Source organism: Gymnodraco acuticeps, unplaced genomic scaffold (assembly GCF_902827175.1).
Source record: "Gymnodraco acuticeps unplaced genomic scaffold, fGymAcu1.1, whole genome shotgun sequence".
Taxonomy (NCBI): Eukaryota; Metazoa; Chordata; class Actinopteri; order Perciformes; family Bathydraconidae; genus Gymnodraco; species Gymnodraco acuticeps.
In genome coordinates, this window is record NW_022990501.1 from 2,440,233 (window position 1) to 2,464,232 (window position 24,000).

The window sequence follows — 24,000 nt, forward strand, 5'->3', positions numbered from 1 at the left end:
ATCAAAACCTGCCCCTCTCATCATGTGTTGCTGATGAAGGAGCAGGGGGTGGATGCATAGGGTTTGGAGCAGGAAGACACCTCCCCCTAGTGTCTCCACAGTGTAAGTGCATTTATCCTGTGAGCCTTTTATATAACACAAAGGGACACAAATATCACTCACCTGCCAGCACCGCCCGCTGATTCTCCTCTTTGATATGCCACTGCAAAGAGAAACAGAAAAAAATACATTAAACCTTGATGGGCTGTCAGGAAGAGGAAGTGCCAAAGGCAGAGGAGGTGAAGCCATGAGAAAGAAGCCAAAAGTATACACTTCAATACATGCCTCCATCAATAGGGCTCAGAGTCTGAGTCTGTGGTTTAATGTGCACCAACACAATGTAAAATAATTGCCTTCAACAACCTTCGCATGACGTATTCAGAAACACTGTTTGAGACATGTTCTCCTCCGCACCCAGTACATGTCAAACAACTACACATTCTCTTAAAGAAAAATACAACATATTTCCCTGATTTAATCAAAGCTTTCAACCTTGTGAGCAGGTGGGCTTGGCACTGTATCAGATGTATTGTGAACAGCCAAACACACACTTCTATTAAACAGATGCATGTATATATTTGTAATGCAATTAATAAATGTATAGCTAACAACAGATGTTACCTGAGTTTCTGCATATTGTTAATCAATGTCTGCACTTGTGAGGCTTATTATTTGTTAGTTGAAGTATTTCAATGAGCCCACACCAAGGAAAGCTACTGTACTAATATTGTGTATTACTTTTTAATTTCTGTAAATGTACACATGTTTTGTCTCTTTTGGAAAAAAGGAAAATGCTGCCATTTGCTGATAAATGCTACTTTTTTTCAAGTTCAGTTTTTTGATTACTTGTTTATTTTAAATAAGTGCACTGATTCAACTGAGACAATGCAGACAATAATGGTTTAATACATGTCCATATACATTTGATTCAGCAAATGTGTGTTTAGTTTGGGAAATATTAAAACCATTAATTATGAAATAGCTGTATGTTTATATTGTTTGGCCTTTGGCTGCCCTGCTCTCTAAATATGGCGATTATATCTAGAAGGAACTATTTAATCACAGTAATTGTGGTATTTTATGTTGAGATGTTCGTAAAATCCCATCCATATGTTATCTTAGCATTGTGCAGTGTTAAATTGTGCTTCAACACCTTTCTATATGAAAATGAAGAAAAGACGAGATTAAAGGGACACAGCACGTGTAATTATCTTAGGATATTTGAACTAAATAAAAGACAAGAGAAATATGCCAAACACTTAAAATATCACAAACATTGGCTGAGAAATCACACTTTACGAACCTGTAGGTGTAAAGGTAAATGACGGCACTGCAGGGAGAGACAAAGACAGGGAATAATGAGCAGAAGGATTTAACCATTACAGCAGCGATGTGCTGTTACTAACACTGAGCTTTTGTCATGTCTAGGCATGCACTTGCTGCTTTGTGACGGACATTGTGGTTGTCAACAAACATTTAAATAACCACATGTCAGCTACCTAACTGCTCCCTCTGAGTGTCCAGGTGAAGGTTAATGGGGGTGACAGGCAACCCGAGACAGAGGGGGAAAATAACGCTAGTGTTGTTGCAGCAGACATGGTAATGGCCTCTAAGAACTGCGCTGCGTTCAGGAAATGACACTCCACAAATGAGCGACTAAAGGTCAGCCTTTGACTGTCTGCGTAGTCCTGAATGCAGATGTGTTCTTTGTGTCAAAAGAAGATTCGCCCAGTCTTTTTCCCCCTTTGATGTGATCTGCTTATCATCTCAATTATTCCTTAATATCACTGAGATGAAACTGCTGTTTAGTGTTGTGTCATGTCTTGATCCCTTGTACAATCTTAACCACCTTCAAATGAAGCACACAACAGCCAGAGATGGCAAAAGTACACACATTATTTACTCAAGTAGAAGTACAGATACTTGTGTTTAAAAATACTCTGGTAAAAGTAGAAGTACTGACTAAACTTCTTTACTCAAGTAAAAGAAAGAAGCTTTGAAATGTACTTCAGTAAAAAGTACCCATAACTAGCAGCTGCTTTAAAGAGTACCTGACCTCCCTTTATATTAATAGAACAATAATGTCATTGTTAGCTAATGAATGTTTCCATGCTGAACAACGGCAACATGACAACGTTTCCATTGGTCCCTCTTCTTTAGAGAAGACCAGGAAATGATGGATACACGGATCGTGTTCAAATCAATAGGCACGCAATGACTCTAAAGAATAATGATCACGCACCAAACACACATTCAGACTAAAGGAACCAGCTGTTTGGAGAATGAGAGAAGTAGAAAGTACAGGTATTTGAGATCAACATGTGAGAAGTAGAAAGTACAGGTATTTGAGTTCAACATGTGAGAAGTAGAAAGTACAGGTATTTGTGTAAAAAATGTAAGAAGTAAAAGTAAAAAGTTGTAAGTAGTGGAGTAAAGTAGTGGAGTAAAGTAGTGGAGTAAAGTAGTGGAGTAAAGTAGGCTACTGATACCAGAAAAATGCACTTAAGTACAGTAACGAAGTATTTGTACTCCACTACCTCCAACCTCTAACAACAGCAACATGATAACCTTTTTTTGGACTTAATGGTTTGCATTTGTAACATACAGCTCTCTGAAACACATACACACACACACACACACACGCACGCACGCACGCACGCACGCACGCACGCACGCACGCACGCACGCACGCACGCACGCACGCACGCACGCACGCACGCACGCACGCACGCACGCACGCACGCACGCACGCACGCACGCACGCACGCACGCACGCACGCACGCACGCACGCACGCACGCACGCACGCACGCACACACACACAACACACACACACAACACACACACACACACACACACACACACACACACACACACACACACACACACACACACACACACGCACACACACACACACAGAAGAAGAACACACACACCCTTGCGGATGCCGGTGTATATGCTGCTGAGGCCACTTCTCTTCTTGCGGTGCCGGTAGAGCCACACACTGAAGATCATCAGCACCAGCCAGCAGGTGGCGCCAATGCCTGCGATAAAGGCCGGCTGCCTCACCACGTCTGAGATCTGAGACAACGTGTCCCTCTCCTCGCTGTCCATCATCTGGCCTGCAGAGTCTGACAGGAAGAGGAAACATCATGTGAGCACAAAAGCTACTTTAATAATGATGATAATGATTACCATGAAGCAGTGGTGGACAGAAACTCAAGTGCTGTACTTAATTATCATTTTGAGGTACTTTACTTGACCGTTTCCATTTCCCTCTTCTTTAGACTTCTTCTACTACATTACAGATGCCAATATTTGTGTTTTTATTCCAACACACATATTTGATAACTTTAGAAAAGGGCTGCAAATGCTGCTATTTGAAAAACACACTTTTTTAGAATTGCTTTATTGTAACTCTCTTTGTCCTTAAATAAGTTTAGTTTTTAGCTCGCTCTTTTTTTATTTTCTGTGTGTTAAGGTTTCTGTTTTTATGTGAAAAAGGTTGTAACTTAGTTTGAAAGCTATCCAAATAAAGTTTATTATTATTCATTTTATTAGTATTTTTTTATTAGTATTATAAGTTCAGAAAAAAACGTAGTAATACAAAATATAACGAATAAAATATATATTATTAAATGTTAAAATAAACTGTGTAGGTCCCTTGGTGGCATTCACAAGCTACCCAGAGTTGATTTCAAAGTAAAAATTAAATAAAAACAGAAACCTTCACCTTAACTAGCTGCAATACTAAAGTAAAGAATACATTGAGGCATCAATAAGTATAATCCAATAATATTATAACATATATTATTATGAAATGGGCACTGGAGCAGGAAGAGTACTTTTGCTTACTACTTAGTACTTTTTGCTTAATTTACTGATACTAATGTACTTTAACTTCATAACATTTTGAAACCAATACTTAACCAATACCAGTTTCTACTTTAAAGTATGTCTACTTTTACCTGTTACATGTTACAGAGCGGTTGTGTTAAGATTTGAGTACTCAGTCCACCACTAGCAGGATGCATAGTTTAAGATTTCTAGGTGTAGAAAATTGTTGATGCAGCAGCAAAGTTACAAGAGCATCGTTAAACAGCTGAAGAGAAGCAACAGCAGGGTAAGCACAATATACAGCTTGAACACTGTATAGTAAGTGTTCTCCCTGAGACTGTCGGTGTTTTTAGGTTTAGTCACTTGGGCTGTTTCTCACCTAATTGAAAAAAGGTGACATCACTCTTGACCCCAGCTCCAGCACCGTTGCTTGCTGCCACTTCTACGCTGTAGCGGATTCCCGGCGTGAGAGTAGAGATCAGCACGGAGAAGGTGGAGCCGTCCACAGACTGGTTCACATGATAGCGACTCTCATTACCCAGACACCAGATCTGTGGAGATAAAGTGACGAGAGGAGATGACGGCGATTGCCTGAGGGACACGTCTGATGACAAGAGCCTCACAACGATACCATTTCCTTGTATTACACATGATTCAGTGCATGAGTAACAGGAAGAGGCGCGGGGGGGCTTCATTTCTAACCTTGTATTCCTGAATGACTCCAGCATCATCTTGCTCTCGAGGTGGTTTCCAAGCAACGAGGATGGCGCTCCCATTGGCATCACTCTTTGTCACTGTAACACCCTGGGGTGCTCTTCTCGGGGCTATGACAATAAAGTATACCGTTTACCACGCAGACAAAACCTCAGGTGGAGTCTGCTATTACATTTGAGTCATTAAAGTAATGGTATACAATAGCAATAAGCACATATATGTATCACTGCAGAGCATAAGTTCTTAAGTCACCTTCTTCCAGCGTCCGGACCACTTTCACCTCACTGTCGGCTCCCTGGAACTCATCGAAGAAGGGCCGCACTTTGAACTCATAGATGGACCCTCTCTTCAGCTGACCGAGCACCACCCCCTCCTCCCGGGGGGCGTGCACCTCCAGAACGCTCCAATGCCTCTCCGGCTGCCCGTGCTCAGCGGACGCCCTGTACAGCACCTTGTAGCCCTGGATGTACGGGGACTGCTGCTCGACCTAGTGGAGAAGTTAAAAATAGAACAGCATGAAGCATCAGAAATATCACACAATGTGCACAGATGAAAGAAGTACTCAGATAGTTATGTTAAAGAAGCCACACTGTAGATATAATGGTAACAATACAAATAAAGCTTTATTTGTATAGCTCTTTTCATACACTTGGTGCAGCTCAAAGTGCTATGACAACATGGCACACAACACAAATTAAAACAGGAAATCGAATTCAGGTGAAATGTTTTTTTCACACATGCAGAATCATAATGTAAATGAACAGGGGAAAGGGTATGATAATAAAATAAATAATGATCCAAAAGTTGACGACCTTCTCAGTAAAACAAAATGCAGACATGAGACAAAATGAATAAATACAATAAAATATAAAAAAACTATCAAATAAAAGAATATAAAAAAGTATATACTGTTGTACTGTTGGACTGATAAAGGTCCTTAGAATCTATATTAATAAACAGAAATTATGATTTGTGTTCATAAGTATGGTGTTGCAGCAGTAAAATGAAGAGCTTTATTTACCTATAGTGCCTGGATAGCTTGTGAACTTCACTAAGGGTTAAATAAAGTGTTGTCTTAAACAACAAGAATACATATTGAATTATTTGATGATCATATTGTGTTTAATTTATCTGAAGCTTCAACTTTAAAGTAACAATATCTGACAGATAATGGATAAAAGAACATTATTTGAGTTGTAGTGGAGTAGAAGTAGCAGATAATGGAAATGAGTAAATAACTTATAATGTAACTTAGGGTTGAACAGTACTTGGGTAAATTAACTGTAAACATGTAAAAGTGATAGTGTGAATGTACTGTATTACAAACTAAACTAAACAATTGTATTTGTAATGCAATTTAGTCTGCATGTTTGTAAAAACAATATGTAGAAGGTTAGCTCCTTATCTTCAATAAGTGAAAATCCCGCAGGAATGATCTTTTTAAGCGAAGTTCATTCCTTTTGCCTTCAGGTTGCTATAGATGAATATTTCAGCATGTCTGTGAATCCTCAATGCAAACCACAATATGAGGTCATTAATAGTTCCGTCTCAACATAGCTCTGGTAAAAATCAAGCTAGGAGAGGAGTAAGCACTTTCCACTTTGAAACCGCACAAAGAATGCTTAAGGGATTATTGTGGAGGCATAGGCACATCCAAACACACTTCATCAATCTAGAAAAATGCTGCAAATACAGTACATTCCTGTGTTTGGAAAAAGCATCAGACCAAAGATGGATGTGCTTCTCTGTGCAGCAGGGTTTATTCTCAGTTAATAAATGTAATTTCAGAATAAAGTAAATATTTTCAGCACTTCTCTTTAAGGCGCTGTCTTGATCCTCAGATCTTCATGTTTCACTACATCTCTGTTGAAAGTATATTTTCTCATTTATCATTGACAGCACACTTCTTTATGTTGCCTAGGATAATAAGGGGAAACCCATTAGATAGTGTAAGTGTGCTTTATAATAATCTCTAAGTAAAAAATTGGTTTCTGATTATCAGAAAAATTATGGAAATTATTGAAAGTCAATCCATCATGAAATAATTTTTTCATGCAAAATGCAGTTTCCCTCCCCTGAAATATTGAAATTGAAATGTTTTTATTTTTAATAGCATATACAATTGAATCTCTTGGGATTTTTTTTTAAAATGACAAGACTTCGAAAGACATTTAAAGCCATTTTTGCTATTTTCTGCAATAGTTTTAGACCAAACGATTAATTTATTAATCCAGAAAATATCGGGCATATTAAAAAATAATGACAAATTATCCTTTATTCAGCACATGCCGTCCGGTTTTATTTTCAAAACCTAACCCTTTGGCTTTAATATCATTTGCTATCATGAAGTTTTTGTTGACATTAACTGGGATTTGAACATTTGACCCTTTCCCACATTCATCCTAACTCTGACGTAGAGTACATGTAGAACAACATATGGACTGTACTGCCCCCTTACATTCCACTGCACCCTGACAGCAGAAGAGGAGAGGACGGTTGGTGTGTGCAGGTGGATTACCACGTCACCCAGCTCCCTCTGGATGTGACGGTGATCCACTCCCTGCATGGTGGACGTGCTGTCTGTTGGCACAAAAGAGAGGACAAAAAGAAGAAGTAAATAGCAACAATGATGCATTCAGGCAAACTGAAATTGGAAGGAAAAAGCAATGAAAAGCTCAAACTGACCCTGTGTTCTGATGGAGTCGGAGATTGGGCTGGGGTCGCTGAGGCCGTAAGCATTCACCGCTCTGACCATGAAGAGGTAGACAGTCGCAGGCTTCAGGTTCCTCAGCACAAAGGTCTGGGTATTTATATGCTCAGCTAGGGTCACCCATCTGCTGCCCGACGTATAACTGCAGGGAGGGAAGACATGACATCAGGAAGGAGAGTTTCATAAACCTTCATAGATACACTGAAATACAGGAAATCATAATAAGTTAAACCTAATATTTTTGCTTTCAACTAACCTAATACAATCATGTGTAATTGTTGAGATAATACATTTAATTGAAGTCAACATTTCAGTTTTTTCAGTGTATAGTAAGTCGTTGGTAACACTTTCTGAAACGCATGTCTATTAAGCATTATAAACACAAACTGACAGTGTAATGCACTATCATCTGCTTTTAGCACGGCATAATTAAACCTATAAGCCCTCATAAATATTCATTATGCTTTATAACAATAATCACAACACATTAAAAGCATTCTATAATGATTACAACAAGGTCAAGTATCAGTAAGGAAGTAATACTTCATAGATGTCATTCACTAATTGTTTTTTGCGATGTGTATTACTCATAGTTGTTATACATTATAGTCTTTTACACATCCTGGTTGAATACTTGATCCTGATTGATCAATTACGGTATTCTACAGTCTGTTATTTCTTCATAACAGACCACTGATATCAATAGACCTTTGCTATGGTTACAATTATGTTCTCTGACAGCAAAGCACAGTGAGGGGAATATGTGTCTAAGGAGAAGCAAAAACAAATCAAAGTCAATATGATTAATCGAAATATAGATGTGTTTGTAGTTGGATAATGTACAGCGAGCAGGTCATTAGTGCTAAAATAACCCCTCCAGACTGATTTGAGAGCCATTACATGATCCCTTTCTTATAATTCTATATAATGAATGATTACTATATGATATTTGCAGTATAATCATAAAATACATTAGAAGTTTGTTTATAACTCTTTGAATTATTAAGTATATTGATTATTGAACATATAACAACAAATATAATGCTTGACAATGTGTTACATGTTTATTGTAATAGCATGATAAGTATCTACACATGCTTTAAACTATGATCATACAGTGCTATAAGCAGATTATATGTGTTTTTATAATGCATTTTATACATGGGTGTCATAGAGTGCTTCCCTTGTTAGATGTCATATAGAAGAAGTTAAAACATGCTGTCTACTACATATATCTAACCTGAATGCCTCGATGAGGTAAGATGTAGCTTTCGCGCCATTATTGGTGTCCGATTTCCACGACAGAGTCACAGAAGTGCGGCTGATGTCAGTCACCTCAGGTTTGGATGGAGCACTGGGAATTAGGCTGGGGTCAAACGGCTCACTGGACTGAACAACAACTCCAAACTCTGCCGCAGAGAAACCAACAAATCAATAAAAGTACACTACCTCAGGACTATTAGCATGGACCTCTATGTCTCGATTTGTGTGGCTTACCCTCCACCTGTAGGTACGCTGTCCAGGAGGCCTCTCCGTTGGGACTAGAAGCTACACAAGTGTAGAAGCCTGTATCTCCAAGCTGAGGATATGAGGAAGATATTAGTGGGTAGAAGTGTGGTTGCTGTAACTGTATACACTCACTGCTGTGTTACGCTTCCTACCTTAGAGTAACGAATCTCCAGAGATCCTGAGTCGGTAATGGACATGCGGGAGTCTGAAGGCGACATCACCAAACCATCCTTCTTCCAGTGGACTGTCGGGGGTGGAGAGTCAGCTGTCTGGCAGCCCATGAGCACTGTGCTGTCCACCGCAATGGTCTGATTGACTGGGCCCTGTCTAATCACTGGAGGAGGGTGGTCTGACCCAGCTAATAAACAAGCAAACACAATAGGGAAATCAAAGAAGGACATTCGGCCACCAGTAACTTCAATGATGCCGTTTAAAAACATAAAAATGTAAGGGCGGTGCCGGACGTCAGCGGCCCTTGACGACCGGCCGTTCTGTGACTCTCCAGATTCTACAGATGACCAGTCCGCCCCACACACACCTCTACACACATCGAACTGCCCGATTACTTCCCCTTTTATTATTTTTATGAAGGAGATGTCAGGTCACCAGGGCGCATGATGTGTGTGTGCATGTGCTCTGCTCAGCTCCGCTCTGTGTGTCTGTGTTGTGAGTGTTTGTTTCCCTTTAACCAGCTGCGGGCAGCAGGTACTCTGAGAGTCACGGACATTAGTTCATAGATCAAAGCAGACTGGTTTACAGACTCTCCTGTTTTGCCAATCCGGTGCTTAAACAAATAGCTCTACACCCCTGGCCGAAATGTCCATAAAATTAAGTCTGAATTCGAAATATATCTCAATAATGTAGGCCTATACACTGTCATTTCCCCACGTAAACATAACACTGCAATGAAATGGTTGTCTCCTGTGTGCTCCACTTCCTCCTTGGCGCAGCAGTAACTTTCTCAACAAAAAGTCAGGATAACGGGTGAGTATCTCATGAGCACGAGATACTCACCCGTTATCCCGACTTTTTTTTTTTTCTCTCTCTCTTTTTATTTATTTTGTCCATGTCCCTTTAGGGGCTCCGTACTATATGATGCAATTCCGTTCTTTTTGTGTGTATAAATTGTATGTTGTACTCTGTGTGGTGTTATTTCATCTTATTTGCCGATGCCAAATACACGTCTCCATTATATGTGCATGTCACTGTATGGAGAATAAAGTATCACGACTCTGAATCTGAATCATTAATGTGTACATCTGCCTTTTGGCCAAATCGGATACTATAATATATGAAACATTACAAGTAAAGTATATTGAAAAATGCCCACAATTACTCAAGTATTGTATTGGCCCAATATTGTCTCTCAATGCAACAAAGCGGAAATGATGTCACTCTCATTAAGAAACTAGAATTACAACTAGTAATTCAATTTTCATAAATGTTCGTCCATAATTTCATGACCTTAGCATTTTATCTTATGTGGGTGAAATTCTCATAATAATTAGCTTTTAAATGAATTGCCCAAACATGTTGGTAAGGGCTTTGATCTTTGCCCACCAGAATATAATCAGTTAATTCGAATCCAAGTGGATATGTGTGCCAAATTCCCCGAAGAGGTTCCTGAGGTATCATGTTCATGAGAATTGGATGGGCGAACAGATGTACGTACAGTATGTACAGATGGAAGGAAAGCCTGAAAACCGGCACAAAGTAATGTGATAAAGTATTAGGTGCCTAAAAAAGATCTATGGTATTTGAAAGTGTTTAAAATCTAAAAATGTGATTTCTATTCCCTACTGTATCAGATATCAAACTACTATTTATCATTAATGTCTTTATTTAATGTCACACAGTGTTCCCTGCAAACACCAGCTATTAATATTGAACATGTGTTTTATGTTTGTTGTATAACACACTCCAGCTACAACGTGTCTAAGGTTTTTTGGGGTTATGTTCAGGAAACTAAAAGCATCTGTTTGAGGTTACAGAAACATTGTGGTCATTGTAGGGATTGTATCGGTAAAGTTAGGTTATGGAAAGGGCTTTGTTTGCTTAATGCAGAGGAAACAAGGTCTCTCAACTGAACTCTATCCCATGATGCTGTCATTTCCTCTTCATACATGTTACCTTCTTCTCTGTTGTCTCAGCTTTGACATGTGCCTCATCACTGCCTTCTCTGTTGTTGCATTACATCTCCTTCCCTGTTCCTGTCTCCATCTCTACTCTCACCAGCAACTAAAAGCAACATGCCAACAAAAACAACAGAATAGGGAATTGATGTTCTTAAAAGATCAAAGCCATGAAGAGAGAGAAAGAAATAAAGTAGCAAAAATGAAAATGAAAATGCTGCCAAAAAAAAAAGAAAAGACAGATAAGATGTGAAAGATATTGAAGGGAAAATTGGCAAACAGGGAACAATGGGTTTATGTGGCTGTGCAGGCAGCGGAGTAAAAAGAAATCAACTTTTCCCCTCCAGCGGAGAGCAACTAATCGTTCATTCAGCAGTAGGTGCTGGAGCCGGTTCCAATCACAAAGGTAGAGCCCAACTAATAACAACCCCACTTAGATAACACAACTCTTTTCCCTCTCCCCCTCTGATTTTAAATCCTGTGCATGGGGGCAGGGGTTCTCGATAAATAAATAAAAAAATCAGCGGAAAGAAAGGTGATGAAAACACGCCTCAGGTAATGTGGAGCAGTTATTTCCATACAAATGCACCACTCCAAATGAGGATGAGAGGAGTGTGGTGGGATGGAGAGAATTTGGGGGAGGGGAGAGTGGAGAGGAACATGTACAGGCTGTGAGTGCAGTGCTAGAGACCGCCTTGAAAAAACTACATAAAACATGACCCCATCTTTATTTATTTCCATTACCTGTAGCAGGTTTTTCACTGAGTGGATGCTTCTCTTTTCCCACTGAGGCGGCTGCAGAAAACATCTCCAAAACAAGCATGCTTTATACATAATAGGGCTGCACTGAGAAGCTATAACTGTATGTTTAAACCTGGAGCAATTAGCTTTATTAATTTACCATATGTACATAGCACACTGTTACCCAAACACATGTAATCATTTTCACACAGGTTATTTTAATTGGGAGCTTGCAGGCTTTGCTGGCTGTGTGTAATTACTGGAATGGGCCTTCAAGCATATTTAAATTACTTTTTTTTTAAAATAATTAGCACAGCTATTTCATCACCTAGGATTTTGATGATACTGTAGGCCCTCATACCAGTTCTCATATAAAAGTCATTTAAAAAATATATTACATGTCAATCTTGCAGTCCCAACTCACAAATAGTTGCAGTAGATTAGAACACAGCCTTTGTTGAATTAATAGAAAATAGATATACATTTTTGTATTACACTACACAGTATATTATTTAGCTGTGCAATATTTCAAATTGCATCCTGTTTTAGCCTGTTCTATTTTATATGGTTAGGTTTTTATTTTCCCTACAATTAACTTTCCCCATCAGAGTATGTAGCCTGAATTACTGAATTGTAGTAGGTACACATTGTGACTGATATTGGGTATTAAAATATAAGCAGTTTGTAGCTTAAATATGGCCTGTTATGCTTTTTGGGGTTTACACTTTCCTGAAATGTGTTATATAGGTTTTTGTGCATGTACAAGGTCCCAAAGTTCCCTGCAGAGGGAGTTTCTCTCCCACACACTCCCCCTCCGGACCTGAAACGCCTCCATTGGACTCCTTTGTCTACTTCTTTGTAAACATCACTACATAACAGTCACGCTTCTATTGGCTTGCGATCCATTGAATTGTAAATGATTTGCTAAGGGGCGGGACATTTCCAACACATCTCTAAGCGGTTGACCAATCACACCAGAGATGGCCAGCTAACCAATCAGAGCAGACTGGGCTCTGGTTTCAGACAGAGGGTGAAAAGAGGTGCTGCAGCACAGGCAGTAAGAGCTTTTTGAACATTAAAGCATGGAGACATGTCACAGTAGAGACACTACATACAAATATGAACCTGAAAATGAGCCACAAAGGGCCCCTTTAATATTGTTCCTTCACTTTATTTTTGGACTAATCAACAAAATATCTGAATATTCTGTAGTAAGTCTGTTACACTCAACTGTAATCTGTTATTCGCTACCATTTCTTTAATGTCTTTGTTTCCTTTGATGTCTTGTTGGAGTAACCTTTTTATTTTCATTGCCTAGACAACTAATGTGCAGATGACAATGAAACCTTTGAATATTTCAATTTCCTCTTACCCTTTTTAGATTACATTTTGTTCAGTTGTAAATTAAGAAATTCTATTTTCACAAGTAAGATACACAAGGCAAGACAATCCTCACACACAATCACCATGGAAACAGACTGTTTTGTGCCCCCCGGTTATTACCAAATACTACACCTTTAGTTAAGGAAGCCTCACACACCTAACAAAGGAAAACTGCCGCAGTAAAGAAGCCAAAAAACAAAACATTGAAGCTAAAATCTGCCAAATAAAAGCACCCCCCTCCCGTCTGCCCTCCATCACACTTTCCCTTTTACTCACAGTCTGTGACCTCCAGCAGCGCTTTGATTATGACACTCCCGGCGATGTTGAGAGCCTGGCAGCTGTAGAAGCCTCCATCAGAGCGCTGAACATCGGTGATGGTCAAACTGCCCATCTGGGACACAGACAGACGGCTATAGGGCTGCGGCGGATGGTTGGAGAACAGCAGACTCTGGAGGGGCAAACAGAGAGTTAGAAACACATTGGCTTTATTTGCTCTGTGTAGCTTTAGTGAGGGGTCGTGTTCAAACTTTTTTCACCGAGGGCTACATACAGAAAAATATACGAAGGGCTTGGCCGCTCACTAGAGGTATATTGCCTCATAAAGTTCAGTTATAAGTAAGAAAACTCATTCTAATATATGTAAATTATGCTTGTGAGTGTTGGCAGCTCACCCCTTAAAACAGAAGCCTCAGAGTGATTATAATAAGGAGAAATAGGAAGGGTGTATTTCAAGTCGTTATGTTAATAAGGGCTCATATCAACTAAGATATGTTAGAAAATATTTAATTGACTGAATTATTTGAAAAGTGGTCTTATTAATACATGAATACTGGTGTGTAATATTTGTACATTTATATTTAAGAAGTACAATATAAGACAAGCACAAGTTTCATTTGTGGGCCATATTCCCACATATATTATACTTTTTGAATTTGCTGAGGGCTGATTCAAAATGGTCCGCGGGCCGCATTTGGCCCCCGGGCCGTAGTTTGGACACCCCTGCTTCAGTGTGATGGGGGGGAATCTCACCTCACTGCCCTCCCTCTGCCAGAAGATAGCGGGCTGTGGGTTACCAGTGGCCTCGCAGTGGAAGGTGACCGTCCTGCCCACCCCCACCACCTGGTTCCTGGGGTGGATGGCAAACGCTGGGGGCACTGCAGAGGAAATGAGGCGCAGATTACCTGACACATTTTCATCATTTAGATTTAGCATATTCAAGTATGCATGAAAAGCTAAAGGAATATAGTATGTATATAAACAGTCATTATTTACCTTTTTCATGAACAAACAGCACATATCTTTTAAAGAGGCCCTATTATGCTTTTTGGGGTTTTCCCCTTTCCTGTAGTGTGCTATGTTTTTGTGCATGTAAATAGTCTGCAAAGGCTAAAATCCAAAAGTTTCTAGAGGGAGTTTCTAGAGGGAGTTTCTAGAGGGAGTTTCTAGAGGGAGTTTCTCTCCCAAACACTCCCCCCCTTTCCTGAAACGCTTCCATTGGACCACTTTTTACTTCCATTATTACGTAACACTGGCATTAAAGCATGGAGACATAGTAGCATAATAGGGCCCCTTTAATTATCCACACATAAGATGAATTACATACTGTATTGATGGATGGAATAAGGACAATGACAGGAGCTCAAGATTTCTTGTTGCTGTCTGGTGGTGGATGAGGGATGGATGACAACTTACCAGTGTTGACTACAAGGAAGAAACAAAAAAAAGAACAATGTAATGAGTAATGTACATGGAGATGCAATGAGGCTTTCAACAGTATAACACAAGCTTGGAGATGCAGCACAATGAAATTGGTATGGAAAAACGGTATGAAGTTAGCAATATAGGGGTGCAAGTCAAAAGTGTATTCACTTACGTCTAAGAACAACTTTTATTTTTTATCCAAAATATATATATTTATTTTATTGTATTCATTTCATCTCTGTTCATAGTGTTTTTCACAATATCCATTTTCTTTCATTTGTATGTATCCGTTCAAAAATGGAGGGGTAGAAGGAAATAAAAGAAGATGGATAATTTATTGATGATTAAGTATTAATATGATTAATTTATCTCCATTTCCTCCTAGATATACTGAATATAAAGGGCATGAATGATATGAGAACCAACCATATGCTCATACATTTTAAAAAATACTTTGAAAATAATGACCATAAAAGGAGAGGATGCTTTTAGAATCAAAATTATAAGCCTTAAACTTCAAAAACCAGATGTCAAAGGACAAGACGTGCTGTTTATCCCCTATTAGCCCCTGCAGACTGTGAGGTGTGAAAAGTACATGTAATTGCTGGTTTGAGTTACAGAGCCCGTCAGCCTCGAGGCGCATTTGGACACAAGATACAATCCCCTAACGAGGACATACAACTGTGAGGGCAGAGTAACGAGCATTGGGTCCGGATGAAGGGAGCTGCTGGTGCTTTGTGAAGATTTGCTCCAGTAAATGCACTGGACAAACAAAGACACTTTTTAAGATGAGAAGTACTGTACACATCATGACAGCTGTAAACTAGATTTATAGCTAAATGAACGGCTAGCTAACCAGCTTGTTTTGGAACTGCTGCGGGAGGAAGACTGCAGTAATTGCTTAACATTTTTGGGTTCTGAGACTGTCTTTAAAAAAATGTAATCACATGATCTTGCAGAAAAGCTGCTTAAGCACCCCTGTCTGAAAGGATGTGCATCATGTATAGGACTTTTTTTTTTGAAGTTATCTAACAGACCCTGCCAGAATACAGATAGCTTAAACGAGTGCAACGCTGAGAAGTCATTTCAAACTTGGGACCTGTGCAAACCGTTAAAAGCTCCTTGGCCCGCTCCATCTGTTTTAAATGGCAGCTGTTTAATACCAACCAAATGTTCTATGTCAGTAAAAATGATTTTGTGGTTACGACTATACTTATGATCGCGCCTGCCAGAGTTTTTTCTTTGTAATAAAACCATAAAACACACATTATCTTATATAACTCTGTTTCCTCATATGCCATGTATTCCTTCCCTTCTCCATTCACTTCCACAATTAGCTATGCTACCACCCCCCCCCCCCCCACCACTCGTTTTCTCAGGTTTTTGGAAGCAGAGGAAGACGATGCAATTAGAAGCATGTCATTTCCCAGCATGCATCCAACCTGCCCTTATCTTTAATTAAGTCCTAGTGCCCTCCCAGCCTATGTCACCCACTGCGTTACTGCCTTGTGTGTTTAAGTGTGTATATAATGCTGTATGTATGTTTGTGCAACTATGCGATGTGACTTGTTGCTCTTTCCTGATGCTGATTTATGGAATGAAGGGTGTCATTGTGGCGGGACCGCTCAGACAAAATTAATCCATTTCCTGCGGCCACGCAAACATTTACTTTGCATGCTCTTCTCGGTTTATTCAGGACATTACCATGAAATGTGTTGTAAACAAACTGCTGCAGTGTCCTATTCGGAAAATAAATGCTACGATATGACCTCAGGCAAGGAAGTTAAACAAACTGAAAACTAAAACAGAGATAATTCTGCCTCTATGCTGTCTTTTTTATAAAAATAACAGCAGTATAATATAACTTATTTTCCTCTTTTTTCATGCCATTTGGTTTCTGTGCTGACAGTGTTTTAATAAATGATAAAATAATTATTGATTTTGTTCATGTTCTAGAATATAACAAGGACATGCAGCACTTCATTTTGGTTTAAAATATAACCTGAAACTATTATTGTTTTGGAAATCTGCAGTATAATGTAGCAATGAATATTATTCTACCTATGTTTTATATAACTGTATAACTCTTTATTGTATGGGCTGTCATAATGTATGCAGTGATTTTTTGTAGTCATCAATTCAAACTTAATTTCCTGCATCGAATGTTAATTTATTTGTGATTCAGATAATAATCGAATAACCTTTTTTTGAAAGTGATCTCTTAAATTCAACCCAAAACCATAAACGTAGTATTGTTTTGGAAAATCGCAGCATTTATTTAAGCACAACTGGGAACTGAAAGTCACTGCCTGTTAATTTCTGACACTTCAAAGCAGGATTAGTTCTCCTGCTAGGCTAGAAGCAGCTGTGTTGCAAATACTTCATCCATGAAAAGGCAATCTGAGAAAAAAGAGTGTGAACTGTGAATGAAAGAGAATATGGGGCATTTAGATGACATCACATGTGAGAGTCGGGCTGTACTGACCGTGGACAGTGAGCGTGGCGGATGATTCAGACTTTCCAACCATGTTCTCCACCACACATGTGTACGAGCCCACGTCAGAATAGGTCACTTGGCGAACAATCAAGGTATGGTCCTCTTGGATTTCAGATCTGGAGGCAGGAGCGACACACAATCAGGAGATGAAAGGAGAGGTTGGAACGCTGGGTTTGCATGGTGTGTTAATGTGTGTATAGAGGAGCCTTTGTGCATTACCGGCCCTTAGGCAGGTCAGAGTCGTCTTTCCTCCAGCGGACAGTGGGAACAGGGTCTCCTTGTACCACACAGTGGAACTCCACGCTCTCCTCCGCCAACGCCACCACACTGCTGGGCCGTTTCATAAAGGTTGGGCGCTCTGCAGAACACATGTCAATGTAGTGGTGGATGAAGTACCCAGATCATTGACTTCACCAAAAGGTTAGTTTATTAGTTATTAATTATAAGTAAAGTCCTGCATCGTGATCCTTTTAGGGATAGCATCAAAATGTATTAAAGGACTAAAACGCATACACGCTAATTCTCATGTGTGATGTGTCAAACTGTAGTATTGGTGTAATGAGATTGTAATATGGCTGTAAAATCGGTGTAAGAATGTTGTAATATTGGTTTTATACATTCGAATAGAGGGGTACAAATGGTGTAATATGTTTGTAATTTTGGTGTAATATGCGTGTCATTTTGGTGTTATAATGGTGTAATATGGGTGTAAAATATATCAAATATGGCTTTAGTAATATATAAATGAACACCATTTATGGGCAAAGGAATCACAGGAGAAACAGATTGTAAACTGGAAAATAAAAGTCTTGAAATGTGCCGATCTAGCCTAGATGCATTAGAAAATACACATTATATATTTTCCAAAATATGTATATGTCCTTACCAATGTAAGGGTTAATGTTGCAGGTAAAGGAATAGCTATTTGTTAACCCTCGTATGGTATTCGGGTCTGTGGGACCCGTTTTCATTATTTATCCAAAGAAAAATGATATGATCAATTATTTTTTCAAACTCACACTCAATGGCCTTGGCTCATTTTCTGTGAAGAAGGTATATCAGAACACATTTTCAATGACCACCCACTGTACCCCTGTGTGTGTGTGTGTGTGTGTGTGTGTGTGTGTGTGTGTGTGTGTGTGTGTGTGTGTGTGTGTGTGTGTGTGTGTGTGTGTGTGTGTGTGTGTGTGTGTGTGTGTGTGTGTGTGTGTGAGAGAGACTTTTGTGTTTCTGCCCCTGCCATTCCCACACAAGGTTGCAACATTGTTGATGAATTCAAACATTGTTGATGCATTCAAACATTGTTGATGCATTCAAACATTGTTGATGCATTCAAACATTGTTGATGCATTCAAACATTGTTGATGCATTCAAGCACTGACACCTGTCTGCTCTCACATTCCCACATTATGTCTTGCGGGAGCCAATCTTTTCACACTCTATTCCAGCTGCAAATTTGGGGCGGTACACGATAAATAAAGCTTCTTCACTTTGGGTCCTTATCACAACTGATCAAGATGGCCAAAAGATTCTCTGCTCAGAGGGCCTTGCAAACGATTCTGGAAGAGAGAGAACCATTTGATGAGGATGTAGAGGAAGAGGAAGAGGTTTCAGAATGTGAAGATCACATTTCTGAGAATTCTGAGTCTGACAGTGACTTGAAGAAGAGGGTGAGATTGAGCATCAGCTAGTTACACAAAAAAAAACGAGCCACAGGTCCAGCCGGTCAGCAGCCAGCTCCAGGACCAGCCAGATAGCAAGTGAAGAGATATGGATGTGAAAAAATTGTGAAATTGAATGGTCTTCTTGCACAAGAGATGAGCCACCTCACATTGCTGCCAATGTGATAAAGATGCAACCAGGGCCAACACAGTTACTCATGTGCAGGATATCAAGTCTTCTTTTGAGCTTTTCATACCAGTATCCATCCAGAAAATTATTCTGGATTGCACTAATTTAGAAGGAAGGTGTGTTTTTGAAGAGAGGTGGAAGGAGATGGACCAAACCAATTGACATGCCTACTTTGGGGTTCTTATCCTTGCTGGAGGTTTCAGGTCCAAAGGTGAATCCACAGAATCCCTGTGGGATGCAGAAACTGGCAGAGAACCTTTTCGTGCAACAATGTCTCTGGAAAACTTCCACATCATTTCCAGGATTATCCGCTTTGATAACAGAGACGACAGACCAGCTCGACGGCAGAGAGACAAGCTAGCTGCCATCAGGACGTTGTGGGACAAGTGGGTGCACCGCCTCCCCCTGTTTTACAACCCTGGGCCTAATGTCAGCATTGATGAGCATATGATGCCATTTAGGGGCTGCTGCCCCTTTAGGCAGTATATACCATCTAAACCTGCAAAATAATGGGATAAAGATCTGGGCTGCCTGTGATACCACTTCTTCATATGCTTGGAACTTACAAGTCTACACAGGGAAACCTGATGGAGGAGCTCCTGAGAAAAATCAAGGAATGAGAGTTGTCCTGGACATGACTCGAGGACTCAGTGGACACAACATCACATGCGACCATTTTTTTACCTCGCACAAGCTGGGGCAGGATCTCCTAAAGAGGACGCTCACCATGAAGGATACGGAAAAACAAGTCTGAGCTCCCACCCCAACTGCTGATTTCAAAGAACAGGGCTGTCAAATCTTCCAAGTCTTTGTACACGGCTGACACGTCCCTGGTATCCTATGTGTCGAAGAAAGGCAAGAATGTGGTACTCATGAGTACACTGCACAGGGATGTGAGAATCTGTGGGCAAGAGCATAACAAACCAGAGATCATCATGGATTATAATGCCACAAAAGGAGGGGTGGACAACATGGACAAGCCGGTGACTGCCGACAGTTGCAAAAGGAGGACCCTACGCTGGCCACTGGTCATTTTCTTTGATATCTTGGACATCTCAGCTTACAACGCCTGCTTTGTCATCTGGATGGCAGTGAACCCAGAGTGGAACAGAGGGAAGCTGCAGATGAGAGACCTCTTTCTCGAGGAACTGGGAAAGGCACTGGTGAGAGCTCAAATCCAGAGAAGGCAACATGTCCCGAGAACCCCAGCCTCTGCAGCCATCGTGAGGAGGATTCAGGAGGAGGATGCTAGCGCCCCATCCACCCGAACCACCATCTGCAGAGCCTGAAGTAAGTGTGTAATGCTGTTGCAGTACATGTCTGCCTTGCGAGAGAGAGAGAGAGGTGATGGTAGAATTCCTGATCTTTTCATCTTTTCATTATTCTAGGTTGCCAGCAGCAACAAAAAGAAGCACTGCGAAGTGTGCGGACCCAAGATGGACAGAAAAATCCAATATACATGCATCAAGTGCAAGAAGTACACAACAGTAAAACTCTGCCCCACATGTGTTGTATAGGCTTGTAAGAAAATGTGTTAGATGGGGCTCAAGTTCTGTCTAGACTGACAGTTTGTGTTGTGTAAACTGACCTGAAAGGGTTACATTTCAAATGTTGTTCAAATAAATAAAAATATATAGTTATGAAAAACATTGCTTCTTTTGTACATTTTTGATTATAATTGGTTTTCTTTCTTTTATCACATTTTATAAATAAACAAACAGAAAACGAGTAGCACTTTAATTCATTAATGTGATCTAACAAATGTAAAAGGGCAAATATGAACCATGCTGTTTATATTGCTTGTAATTGAGATGAAGTAAACATCTGTTGAGTATTTTAACATAAAATAGTTTGATTGTGTTGAAACCCAAAAAGGCAGCGGGTCCACCAGACCCACGAACACTGGCTGAGTAACCAACAACATGAACACCACACACGGGTTAATTATATAAAGTGATAGATGAGTTGTGAATTTCACCAAGGCATCAATAGAGTTTAATATACACATATTATAATGCATACAATGCCATGGAAAGGAACGTTTGGCGCTCTCTGCTGGAACTGCTACTGGAGAAGATGGATGGATGGATAATGCATAAAATATAATTTCCAATATATTATCAATATTTATATGAATCTAAAACGTAAAAGTAACTAAAACAAAACAATACTTTTATTGGAATAAAAAAGAACAATATGTGCCTTTTAATTGTATTGGAGTAGTTGTAATACGTGGCAGAAAAAAATGGAAATACTCAGGTAAAGTACAAGTACCCAAAGAATAAATGTACTTAGTAACTGTCCACCACTGTATGAATGTTATCATTGTCATAATGTCGAAGTGCCTTCTATATTCCTACTCTTTTTTATGTTATCCTTGAACAGCTCAAATAATTCAGGATAAACATAATAAAATTGTTGTTCGTTTTTCTTCCTCTTTGTGCAGTTACTGTACCTTGTCTAAACGTTACTGTACCCAGTGTAATAATGGAATGTATTTTGTTTCGATTAGCGATGTCTATCGTTTTACAATAACATGCCGTTGTTGCAGGGAAATTATAGCAAAGTAATAACATTTACTTTGGAATTCACATATTGAATGTGAGCACAGTCAGTCGACTATCAAGTATGAACAGAAAACATTGATAATGTTTGTGTAACTGTCTCTTAGCTATCTTGTTTGTTTGCTTTTAGCTCTAAGTACCAACTCTGCCTGCTCCCATTACTTTAACCGGTTGAATTTTTAATACAAAGCCAAAGAAAATATCATCTAAAAAAAGCAAAACAGAAAACCTAGCAAACTATGGAAATCTACATATTGCAATTATCATAGAGTTGAGAGGCATAGCAAATATTCTCTGGTGATAATCATCCGTCGGTCTCCAAAGTAATTTACTATGCTCAACCTGTGGAACAATATTTTTCGACCCATTTCTGCATTCAGCGAGAATATTCTCACAGCCTTGAATGGCTCTATGAGACAACAGGCTGTATTCTCCCAACCTCAACCAAGGTCATCTAACCATGTGATACTGATAAGAGTTCTATTCTGATGGGAACTGTTGAGAAATAAGTGGTGGGGGGGGTGGAGAATAGGGGTTGGAAAGAGGCGCTGGAGGTGGCATGCAGAGCTTTCTTCTTGAAAGGGGTTATAGAGTTGGAGGTATACTGAAAAAACTGAACCGCTGACTTTAATTAAATGTATTACAGTATGTCAATTAGGGGTGCACCGAATGGGAAATTCTTGGCCGAAACCGATACCGAAAATAGGAAACAGTTGGCCGAAAGGCCGAAAATGATTAATAGAAATATATATATATAATGTATACATTTTTTACCAATGTTGTTCAGCTACCTGATTATGGAAATAGACATGATTATGGCAAAACTTAACTTAAATAATAATCACTATTATGGGTCCATAAAACATTTATTCAGCACTTTTGAATGCATACAGTACATTTATATATGTCATGTATTATTGCTAAAAAACATTATATCGCAGTCTTAGTGTCGCCAACTCGTTTCTAATATGCAAAGACAACAAATGCGTCTATGATGTATTTTCGATCAGACGAGATCTCTCTCTCCCGTCTGTGTGCGAGGGGGCGGGGCAGTTTACACACACGCAGCTGCTACATGCAGCGGAGCACACTGCGGAGATGGCGGAGAGAACGCGCTCCGAGGTGTGGTTAAACTTTACCCGTCTCGATGTGGAGAATACTTGTTACCATAAGTGCAATAAGAGTTTAGCATGTAAGCACGAGCAATTTGTCTAAACATTTAGCAAAAGTGCACCGCATGCAGACGGAGAAATGTACCGGGTTCGACCGTCTTTCTAGCAGCTCTGTAGCTCCATCACGAGTAACGTTTCCACGTCAGGTGTTATGTATGCTAGCAGCAACACACGGAGTTAACTCCATGATACAAACATGGGTTAATGATTAGAGGAAACTGAGTTATTTAGTTTGTTAACATTTCAGCTATTCTGTTTACAGTCTGTCATCACATTATTTAATACGATTTGTTAAAGGCTCAGGGCAATCTCGATGACAAAGGTCAATGTCCCCCCCCCCCCCCTGTGAGCCAACCGCGAGCATGGTCGCCGCGTCTTTATTACGTCATCACAACAACACGTTAGGTTACCAACGTAAACCTGTTCTGACATTCGGTGATATTTTTTCGGTGCTAAAACCCTTTCGGCCGAAAGGGCCTTTTTAACCATTTTCGGCCGATAATTTTCGGTGGCCGAATATTCGGTGCATCCCTAATGTCAATACATTTCACATAACTGTATTAGGTCAGTTGAAAGCAATAACATTAAATTGAACCTAATATTTTTGTATTCAAACTTAATATTGTTGCTTTCAACTAACCTAATACAGTTAAAGTCAATCTGTTGACTTCATACATTCGATTAAAGTCAACGGTTCAGTTTTTTCAGTGTAGCAGCGGTAGATTTTCAGCCCGTTTTTGGTGGAAAAACTCTCCAAAGCTGGCAGATTAGATGGTAGTGCTGCATAATCAATGTAATTAACGGCTTATTATACCCCCCACATGTGAAAAAGCCTTTGCATAGCAGACTGGCAAACTGAGAGGGTACTTAGACTAAATAAAGCACTGCAACATTGTGAAAAGCAATCATATTTTACCTAGCACAGTGAGTTCAGCAATCTCACTCTCCCTCTCTCCCACCATGTTGGTTCCAACGCAGATGTACTTCCCCGCATCACTCTTCCTGGTGTTGGTGATCATCAGCTTGCCACTGCGGATCTAGGAAAAGGCACAAATAAATACGTTTTTGTGTATATCATCTACACTGTATGTGCATTGTGTTCGTGAGTTTCAGAGTGAGCTTGGCACTTTCATAATGTATTTAATAGTAGG

General features: G+C 39.7%; 1 pseudogene; it reads right to left on the reverse strand.

Annotated features, from left to right (window-relative positions):
* LOC117552955 overlaps positions 1–24,000 on the reverse strand; it is a 162,361-nt pseudogene that overhangs the window by 12,762 nt on the left and 125,599 nt on the right.